This window comes from Palaemon carinicauda, chromosome 20, assembly GCF_036898095.1.
Source record: "Palaemon carinicauda isolate YSFRI2023 chromosome 20, ASM3689809v2, whole genome shotgun sequence".
NCBI classification, from domain to species: domain Eukaryota; kingdom Metazoa; phylum Arthropoda; class Malacostraca; order Decapoda; family Palaemonidae; genus Palaemon; species Palaemon carinicauda.
The window spans coordinates 116,728,634-116,738,633 of NC_090744.1; the positions used below are offsets into that span (position 1 = coordinate 116,728,634).

The 10,000-nt window shown below is 35.9% G+C and overlaps 1 protein-coding gene across 2 annotated transcripts in view; it reads left to right on the top strand.

Moving 5' to 3' along the window:
* stai (stathmin) overlaps positions 1–10,000 on the top strand; it is a 296,404-nt gene that overhangs the window by 193,269 nt on the left and 93,135 nt on the right. The window lies entirely within an intron of this gene.

Sequence of the window (10,000 nt, forward strand, 5' to 3'; positions counted from 1 at the left end):
TAAATGCAAGTACGTGTCCCTACCTTTTCAGAGGCTGCACGAATGACTTGCAGTCTCCAGTTCCAGCTTCTGTTACACACCTCTTTTGGCTTTCCCTCACCAATATTTATTAGTGCTTCTGGCTCTCTAGTGACTTATCTGGCTTATTAAAGCTAATTTATGTCTTCTTCACCAGATGACTTATCACTTACATTTGCTCTATTATTCTCCATTGAAACAGTTGGGAGCAGCAGAGACGGCCTCTGTTACATAAGAGTGTTTTTTTTAGAATACTCTAAAGACCCATTTTTTTTTAGCATTGAGCTGCAGAATGGAATTATGATCAACAGATACATTTTTTCTGCAGTATTTCACTGTAGGCATTACTTATTGGTCATTGCCGTGTGACCTGTGTCCCTTCACTCTTAGCAGCACCTGCTTTTCAGCCGTCTACTTAACCTCCAATCCTGCTCATTATTTTATGTCATGCTGTCCAACTTCTTTTAATATGTACTCTAACATAACTACTTAGTGGGAGTTTTTTCGTTCTCGCCTCAGTGCTGAATTGCTCCATGGCCCAAGCGTTGGGCCATATGGCCAAAATTCTATAATTCTAATCTGATTCCAAGAAATTCCAAGTTGCATCCTTCTGGCTAGACCCAATTCTCTGAAATAAGACTATGTTATCCTAACATGCAATATTATCAAATACAAGAGTTATCCTGTTTTAATGTTTTGTATATCCAATTTCATTCGGCAAAGTACTTTTCCAGGCAATGGTGATGAATGAAATCGATTCCATGTTTACTTGATTAAGTGAGATTTTAAAGCAATATCTAGTGATGAAAACGCTTCTCGGTGTGTAAAATTTTGCTGTGTAATGGTATCTTAAATGGTACTTTTCCCACACTACCCAGGGTGCTTGATGCAAGCAACTTCTTCTCTGAAGCAAATAATTCCTTTGACCAAAGGATGTGAGGTGTTTACATCTGCCTCATCCATAGACGCAAAACACTAATATAATCCACAATTCTAAAAACTAGCTAACTGTGGAGTGCTGACATTTTTATCCTGCAAAATTATTTTAGTAGACAATCGACAATAAACTTACCATTCTTAGAGGCCACCTTTGCATGTGATGATCTTTTCCTCACAGTTCAACATCATGATCTTCGTCAAATAGTTAACATCTGGTTGTCTTTTTGAGTGGTATATTCGATATGAGTTCTCTTTAATCTCTTTTGTGATTTGTACTTTCTGCTTGAACTGCAGTTAGGGTTAGATCCTCGGCTATCCCCATTTGTCACGATTCTATGGCTGTCTTAGATCTCTTCATCTTGCTATTTCCAAATCTTTTGCTTTTGGGATCACGTGTCCCACATCCTTTTGGTTTAAGGATGTCAGTACGTTTTCCAGTTAATGGACTGAATCTTGCTGCTCGATAGCCAAATCTTTTCAAAATCTCTGTTTTCTCTGGCAGTGTCAATTATTTACTTATAATACAGCTACTTCTTTCCATTTCATCCAGGATGCGCTACTCATTTTCCTACTGCCAATCCCTGCTTCACCGTCTATTGTTTCCCCAAAGTAAATAATATCGAACTTTTCTTAGACCTGCTCATCTGATACGACTTGTTTTCCATTACTTTTTTCTTCCTTTACTCTTCCAATGCATTTTTTAAAGAAAATCTTTTTTATTCCGTTTATAGTTAATTATCTTTATCACCCCTCATACCTTCTACTTTCTTCCTCCACCTCTCCCTTAGGAACCATATGTCCACTCTTGATACGATGTTTTCTTTCGTTTCCTTTCTAATTATTTTAAGTTTTTATTCACAGATGTTGATTTTCATTCTCCCCTTCCTTTTGCTCTTTCATACTTTGACCAATTTCTCAATTTTTTTCTCATATTCTGTTGTTAACATTTGGTCATACAGAGTAGCAGCTATCAAGGACCTCATCTCCTGCACTGCTTTGTATAATGTTTCATTATTGTAGTAAATAGGGTAGGTAGTAGGTTGGCTAGGGCACCAGCCACCCGTTGAGATACTACTGCTAGAGAGTTACGTGGTCTTTTGACAGGCCAGACATTAGTACATTGGATCCTTCTCTCTGGTTACGGTTCATTTTCCCTTTGCCTAAACACAAACACCCAATAGTCTGGCCTATTCTTTACATATTCTCCTTTGTCCTCATACACCTGACAACACTGAGATTACCAAACAATTCCTTCTTACTGCACTGTAATTGTTCAGTGGCCACTTTCCTCTTTGTAAGGGTAGAAGAGACTCTTTAGCTACGGTAAGCAGCTCTTCTAGGAGAAGGACACTCCAAAATCAAACCATTGTTCTCCAATCTTGGGTAGTGCCATAGCCTCTGTACCATGGTCTTCCACTGTCTTGGGTTGGAGTTCTCTTGCTTGAGGGTACACTCGGGCACACTATTCCATCTTATTTCTCTTCCTCTGGTTTTGTTAAAGTTATTATAGTTTATATAGGAGATATTTATTTTAATCTTGTTGCTCTTCTTAAAATATTTTATTTTTCTTTGTTTCCTTTCTTCACTGAGCTATTTTCCCTGTTGGAGCCCCTGGGCTTATAGCATTGTACTTTTCCAACTAGGGTTGTAGCTTAGCAAGCAATAATAATAATAATAATAGTAATAGAGCTCACGTGTGGCTGATGATTAGTGGACACTAAAACTTATCCTTAATTCATCGCCTACACCTGCCATTGTCATCAATTTTGATTTTATGCTATAGTGCATACTGTCAAAAGGGTAGTAATTCTTACCTATAACTTTGGTGCTTGTAATGCCCATCTAATTATTTATACGTCCGGTTGATTGCTTTCTCAGGATTAAAATTTGGAAGGTATAATCTCTTTCTCTTTGGATGATACATGTACTGCAGTTGTCTCATAAGGAATATTTTCTTAACTTGGCAATTATCGTTTGGAAAAAAATAATTCTAAGGCTTACATCTAGCACTGTCAACAATATTTATATAGGATGCTCTAGTCATATTCCTTTTTAATTTCTACTGTTTATACCCTTTTTTCTTTGCATATTGTTGCTGTAAAGGTCTTTTCTCATTCTCCTGCTATTTTATCTTCTTTTGTCAGGTTGTCATATATTCTGGTGTGCTCATGGATGACAGCTTGCCTCGCTGCTTTTATTAGATTCCTTGTCATTCCAAATAGTCGTGGGGCTTTACCAATGTATCCCTTTCACGGTTTTCTTAAGGATTGCTGCTATTATATTCTGTATTGATCACTATGATACCGGCATTCTCCAGTTCTTATATTCAGTACGGATACTTTTTTAAATACTGACTCTCATTCCAAAGTTCTCTTTTTAACTTGAATTTTTTCATTTTTCTATTTTTTATGCTTTGCCCTTATGTCTTATTTTTCCTTAGTTTTCTACTTTGGATATTTTATCATTTTTTCCTGATTGTTATAGTTTTTGGTTTTATTTAAACCAAGTCTTTCTCTCCTTTTCCTTCTACCCTTTACCCTCATTTCTACCCTTCTATCCTTCTTGCCTACTTGCTGATTCTGCAATTATGTTATCTTTTTTTTTCTACTTCTCATCCCTTCTACCAGCGGATTCTACTAAACACTTTTTGATGTCCTGATTTTTATTCCTTCGTCCGGCCTTCCTCATCATCTTCCTATCGGGCCACCTTGCCTGGTACATCAGTTGAATCTTTTTCCTTGCTGCTTGCTACATACATCATGATGAAATCAATCTGTAATTTCAGATTCTCCATTCTTGAGGAGGGTTTACACCGTCGAACGGTTCGTCGAACACAGTTCGACAGATAAGTGTTTGAAGTGATGTTTGAACGTGTGAACGGGATATTTAGTTGTCGAACACGTTCGTCGAACGGTTCGAAGAAAGTCTGTTCTCGCCTGACTTTTGTGGGCGGGGCTTCATGGTCCACAAACCTTATGCATTTTTGGCTGGCTTCACCTTTTCGAACCGTTTGACAAGCAGGTTCGACAACCGGGTTCGACTAACCATTCGACCGTGTACATCACGCTTTATACGTTATCAAAATCGCTGTGAGATTAAACAAACCCTCTCAGAGGGACAAATTTCATGTAAATTAGATAGTTAGAAATAAAAGAGAATGCCTTTCTTGGAAGCATGATTTTTTTTATATGAGAATTGTGTGCATTTATGCACCTATAACTCTGAAGGAGATTTCAACTTGTATTGAAACTGGTTTTAAAATTCTAATACAGCACAGCACTTGGGCAAATTTAAATACCAAATAATCTATGATGATAGAAATCTGGATTCTTGTTTATTCGAAGCTATTTAGTATGATATATTGTTAATTTATTCTCATCATTTATTTATTTCCTTATTTCCTTTACTCACTGGGCTATTCTTCCCTGTTGGAGCCCTTGGGCTTATAATTTAGCATCTTGCTTTTCCAACTAGGGTTGTAGCTTGGCTAATAATAATAATAATAATAATAATAATAATAATAATAATAATAATAATAATAATAATAATAATATACTTTTAGAGAATTGAATTTCCCCTTTTACGAAGTTGCATGGATATGTCCAAAAAAAAAAAAAAAAAGATTAATGAACGTAGTAACACTATTCTTGAGGACTTCTTAGACTTTGTTGTGGCCTATTTGTAACGTCAGATTGGGTTAGAGTTCTGCTCAAACTCATTAGTTCCTTTAGTGTCTGCAACCTTACCATCCTTGTGTACTAAGAAGGGGGTTTGTGAATACCTATAGATCTACCTACTAAGCAGCCATTGCCTGGCCCTCCCTAGTCTTAGCATGGGTGGAGAGGGGCCTTAGGCTCTGATCATATGTATATACTGTATGGACAGTCTCTAGGGCATTGCCTTGCCTGCTAGGTGGTGTCACATTCCCTTGCCTCTGTCACTCATGAGAGGCCTTTAAACCTTTAAATCAGTGATGAGGAAAGATATGTATAGTTGGTATAAACATAAAATTCCAGAAAGTGGTCAGCTCTTCAGTAGTTGAACAGTACTAGCCTCCTGGCTAGGACATTGGGAACATGTTCGCCTAGCATTTCCATGGCAGCAGATCGATCCCCACCCGGGACGTTGAGTTTAAGCTGTTTACTGGGGAGGCCATTGCTGTGGTTGCTTGCTTAGCTGACGTTCTGGTGAACATTTATTCTGATGAAATGGGAACTGAAACCAGACAATTTTAACCTTTTTGATAAAAAAGTGATGGAATACTACTCGTTACCGACCGTTCAAAGATTGGTCACGCATTTGTGGTCACACATTTGACCCTGGCCCTTTTGCTGTCACAGCTTGGTTCGTTTAACTATGGTGGATTGAGTGATGCGACTTATGCATATCGAAAAGTAGTTTATATCTCCTGTGAGTGCCAGTATCAAGAAGATAGTTCTCTTCTCTTAACGTTTTTGGGTAGAATCTTGTGTAATACATGTGGCTTTTTTAATTTAAGGCGGGGGGACAAAGCTCTAGAATTTATTATCTCTCTCTCTCTCTCTCTCTCTCTCTCTCTCTCTCTCTCTCTCTCTCTCTCTCTCTCTCTCTCAACGAATTCGTGTTGATTTAAGTGAAGCATTGACTCTCGAATTGGCCTGAAATACTAGAGTAACAAACAGTAGTTTAAGCTATTCTTTGAATTAGTACCGCAATACGATAAGTAACGCTTTCATGAATAAGTAATGATTTGATAATTGATATTGTTAATTACGAAATGGGAGATAAGCTATAATAATCCTCATCCTTGGATGAAGGATAATATACTCTAGAAATTAATGTAGTAACTAAACTGCAGACGAATAGTTATCAAAACTCCCCCAAGGGAAATTGGTAAATTTGAGAACAATGTTATATACTAAAGTTATGGAATAAATTTTAAGTTAATGGCGTTGTTTCCAGTCATGGAACACGTTTTAGTAATAAGCATACCTTTGGGGGGAAACAATAAATAGGATTATGGAATACATAATCTTGTTTTCTGGAGTGTGATTCAAATTCAGACCCTTTAAATTGTTTTTCATATGTTGGTGTTTTGTTACAATTTGGGTAAATTTAATCAACTCTTGAAAGCATTAATGTAATATGTCCCAGTCCTTGATGTTTGAGGACAGTAATGAGAGGATAATTCACCATCTTGTCTTTGGAAAGACATCTAGATGAGAGAATTATAAGTAAAACTCCAAAATAAGTATGTTAAGTGACAGATAGGGAATGACTTAGTAAATATTGAAAGAAATATGCGAAAGGAGTAATAAATCAGAAAATCCCTTCAGCCAAGTGCAAAGTACAGACATGACTGACAATTGAATAACCTAATTCATGTAAACACTAATCCTTTGCCTGCATAATTAATGCCATGGAAAGCTCTGTCAGTTTAAAAAATAAGTAGAAAGGTGTATAATAATGGCTGTGTTCCCTCATAGTATTGAGATACATATTATTATTATTATTATTATTATTATTATTATTATTATTATTATTATTATTATTATTATTATTAATATTATTACTTTTATTATTATTACTTTATTATTATTACTTTATTATTATTACTTTTATTATTATTTTTATTATTACAAGCTAAACTACAACCCTTGTTGGAAAAGTTGGATGCTATAAGCCCAAGGGCCCCAACAGGGAAAAATAGGTCAGTGAGGAAAGGAAATAACGAAATAAATTACAAGAGAAATAATGAACAATCAAAATAAAATATTTTGAGAACAAGATGAAATTGAATGTTTCATTTATAAACTATAAAAAATTTAAAAAAAAAACTAGAGGAAGAGAAATAAGACGAGAATAGTGTGTCCGAGTGTACCATCAAGCAAGAGAACTCTTAACCCAAGACAGTAAACGACTATGGTACAGAGGCTATGGCCTTACCCAAGATATGGAATGCATCAGAAGAATGATATGAATGAGGGAAAATTGCATATGAGAAAGGCAGCGAGATAAATTTCGAATGGTTTACCGCATCCATTAAGAAAATAATGAATCAGTTAAGGAACCAGCTGCATTTCTCTTTGGGAAAGTTATTAGGTAAATGAAGAAGGAACCTGCGTCAGAAAATGAAGATTTGCGGCCTGTATGAATAAAAGCCCCCGGGTGAAACTAATGAAGCACATTAGATTATAAAATATTCATGAATTAACTACACCAAGGAGCTATGGAAATGAGGAGAGTGCAGATATAAGTTTATGTTGCTTGAGTAAAAAGCAGATTTTCTGGGAAAGCAAAGATTGTTTAAGAATGAATAGGTCTAATGGCAAAGAGCATCTGGCCGGGGAAATTAATCTAGAAAATAATTAGGCAGATTTGAAGTTGGTAATCCAATCCAAAATAAAATCAGATAAAGCAAATAGGAAAAAATCGCCGGCAAGAAAAGTTAGTCAATAAAGGTAATTTTAAATTATGTAATATTAGCTTTAAAACAAAAGTCAAAGTGAATAATTAATTAATAAATATAGAGGAAGGCAAGAAATTCTACGTTCTTGAAAGGATAGCTATAGAGAGCTAATAGAGCAAGGCCAGATTTATATTTGTTCACCTTATTGAAGACATTTTAAAAGTTTAAAAGCCGCTCATGAATGGCAGAGGCAAGGGACCGTGATATTGCCCTATCAAGCAGGACAATGCCCTAGAGACTGAACATACATACATATGACCCGCGCCCAAGCCCTCACTCCACCCAATTTAGGACCGAGGAGGGTCAGGCTGCTGATGACTCGGCAGATGGACCTATAGGTTCCCCCAAACTCTCCATCCTTAGCTCACAAGGATGGTGAGATTGCATCGACCAAAGAAACTAACTAGTTTGAGCTGGACTCGACCCCAGTCTGCCGTTCACCATTCAAGGACGTCACCACATCGTAGGCCGTCCAGGTTGTATTGTCTGATTATAATATATATGCCTTACCTGTTTTTTTAGACGAAAATCCTCTAATTCAACTCTAATAAGAGGAATCTTGAGAGGTGAGTTTCCTTGAATATGTGACCAGTAATTTTTGCAGGGCAAGAAAATACCACATAAATCTGAATGAACTGCTCATAGCTGAAGTAGACTTCAGATACAGAATTAGCCAATCATATAATATAATCTTTTTAATAAATGCTTATATTTCAATATATACTCCTAACCCCTGAAATTATTGTAACTTATGTAAATAACTATGATGAGAGAGGAATGAATATTGGAAGACTAAACTGGGCCACGTTTTCTCTGTTTGGATGAAGTGTCAGATGAAATGAAGAACTATAGAGTCTGATGAATTGTAGCGAGATGGAAAGGGAAATAATGTTATTTAAGAAGATAGAGGAGCCATGGTATATAAATAAGGAGTGTAAATAGGTCAGGTATGAATTTGAGGGTCATTGATTTGAAGAAGATGAATGTTTATGATGATAATACTTCAGTGGAACATAACTAGAAAAAGAAATATGTAGAGATGCAGTGTCATCATTTAAGCCAGAAGTAGAGTTGTCTGAACAGAAATTTGGACAGAAGTTTATAGGAAGAGTTAAAATCTTAAGCAAAGAGCGGCATAACAGTTTGAAGGTTGCTCATTACTAGCTGAGGAAAGGGCCATTAAGCCCTGTCTAAGGGTATGATAAAATTAGAGCAATAACTAGATTTCCATGAATTCATGCATGATGATGATGAAGTGTACAGTAGGTAAGGAAGGATAGATATATACTTACTCACTGAGAGAAGAATGGTGGATATTAAAGTTTTCAGAAAAGGCTGCTTTCTTAACTAAAGCCAAGGATTGCTCGTATCTACTGAACGCGTTATATTTTTTCAGAATATATCAAATATTGAAGGAAAACATGAGATTCACTTTACTTCTCCTTTTTCAATCTAAATTTGCGTATACATTGACTCCAGCATTGAACTGGTTGCACTGCATACATACAAAATTATTAAATTTGTTCTGCTACGTAGTGTAGTGTTTTTGATGGATTTGATGGACAAGAGGTTCATTGATAAAGAGGAAATAGATGTATGAATTTGATACATGGAACATTTAAGCATGCATGAACGTTCTCCAATTCTTTTGACTGATTTGTGCACACGCATGTTTAGTTATCGACTAAAGGTTATCTGATATGAAGAGCATTTGGCCAAAGTATAGTCATGACTGATTTGTGCATACGCATGTTCAGTTATCGACTAAAGGTTATCTATTATGAAGAACATTTTGCCAAATATAGTCAATGTCAATGGCACGCGGTCACTATCCCCGTCACCTAGTTCTAAACAGCAACTAATGATGTTGCCAATTTACAGCTGGATGAAGTGATAAGTGTTAGATTAGGAAATATAAAATGCCAGTACCTCTAAAAAGAAAAGTATTTAATCAGATAGTCCCACCACTATTAATATATGCATCAGAAACTTGAAGTCTTACTAAAGCCTTAGAACAACCTAAAATGCTATGGAAAGAAAAATGGCAATTTACAGCGGGGTGAACTGGTTAGCGTTAGATTATGAAAAGTAAAATACCAGTACCTCTAAAAAAAAGTATGTAATCAGATAGTCCCACCACTATTAATTTATGCATCAGAAACTTGGAGTCTTACTAAAGCCTTAAAACAACCTAAAATGCTATGGAAAGATAAATGGCAATTTACAGCGGGGTGAACTGGTTAGCGTTATATTATGAAAAGTAAAATACCAGTACCTCTAAAAAAAAGTATGTAATCAGATAGTCCCACCACTATTAATTTATGCATCAGAAACTTGGAGTCTTACTAAAGCCTTAAAACAACCTAAAATGCTATGGAAAGATAAATGGCAATTTACAGCGGGGTGAACTGGTTAGCGTTATATTATGAAAAGTAAAATACCAGTACCTCTAAAAAAAAGTATGTAATCAGATAGTCCCACCACTATTAATTTATGCATCAGAAACTTGGAGTCTTACTAAAGCCTTAAAACAACCTAAAATGCTATGGAAAGTTAAATGGCAATTTACAGCGGGATGAACTGGTAAGCATTAGA